Source organism: Apium graveolens, chromosome 5 (assembly GCF_009905375.1).
Source record: "Apium graveolens cultivar Ventura chromosome 5, ASM990537v1, whole genome shotgun sequence".
Taxonomy (NCBI): domain Eukaryota; kingdom Viridiplantae; phylum Streptophyta; class Magnoliopsida; order Apiales; family Apiaceae; genus Apium; species Apium graveolens.
Window position 1 is genome coordinate 300688163 of NC_133651.1, and position 1554 is coordinate 300689716.

A 1554-nucleotide genomic window follows, 5' to 3' on the forward strand; every position below is an offset into this window, starting at 1 on the left:
ATCTTTACATACACTTATATCCCATATAAAGTACTAATAAAATCTCAGAATATCCATATCAGAACCCCTACATAGTGTGGCATGAAAAGTTTTCTCATTCAGCAAAAACACTATTCATAAGGGTTTCAAAAATTTCCAAAAATTGGGGTTATTACAGTCTCCCCTCCTTAAAAGGATTCCGTCCCGGAATCAGATAGAAATGAATAGGGATACTTTCTTAGTATTGCACTTTCTAACTCTCAAGTCAATTTTCCCACATTGTGGTTCTACCATCAAACTCTGACTAGTTTGATAACCCTTCTCCTAAGTACTTGTCCCTTTTCACTCTACAACCCTTCCTGGTTGCTCCATATAGGTTACGTCGGGTTGCATATCTATGCGCTCATATGCCCCTATTTATCTTGCATCGGAATTACACTTCCTTAACATTGATACGTGAGACACGTTACGACCTGCTACATGTTCGGGGTTAGGGCTAGCTCCTATGCTATCCTCCCAATACGTCTTAATATATCCAAGGGTCCAACAATTCGTGGACTTAGCTTTCATTTCTTTCCGAGCCTCATCCTTCCTTTCCAAGGAAATACCTATAACAACACTAGGTCCCCTATTTCATACTCTTTTTCCTTTCGTGTCAAATCAACATACTTATCATGTCCATCTTGGGCTACTACCAGCCGTCCTCTGATTAGATCTATCATATCCTTGGTCCTTTGGACTACTGCGGGTCCGAGCATCTTGCGCTCTACAACTTCATCCTAACATAAGGGAGATCGACATTATCTTCCCTCAAGGATCTCATAAGGCGATACCTCAATACTGACATATGATCTATTGTCGTAAGAAAACTCAACCCGTGTTAAGTGATCATTCCAATTTCTTTCAAGTCTATTGCACAGACTCTCATTATAGCTTTTAGCATTAGAGCTTTTACTTCTCACTATCCATCCTTTTTCCCAGTTCGTAGTCGCTACTATCTTCCGTTCCTAATATTATACTAGTTATACTTTTGCTCGTTAGCGTTCTATAACCTTTTAATAACCACATCAACCTTAGTATCACGAATGTGTTTCCATTCCGAATACTACCACAACTTTATTACTCCTTTTTCTGCTGTTTCTATTTCCCAAAGTTTGATCAATCATATAGAAGTAAAGGAATTTATTGAGAGATCACTATGATCATGAACACTTGTTATATTGCATAGTTAGTACAGAAGGTGGCCAGCCTTTAGTACTTGACAAGCAATTAAACAATAGATGGTATCCTACTAGGCTTCTATCACACAGATAGATAGTCATTCGGCAATACCTCCCCTTCTGGAAGGGTTGTTCTTCTCAGATTACATGAAATGAAAAGAAGAGAAAACAACGAACTGAAGAGAATTGTATATATAAAAAAAATATATATACTGCCACAAAATATCTGGCTTGGAACCTACCTCTGAATTATAGAGGTTTGTCATAGGAGAACAAAACATAAACGTATTTATATCAGCATCAAGTATTATAGCATCGTATTTCCCATGCCTAAATATTTCTATTCTGTTCATCA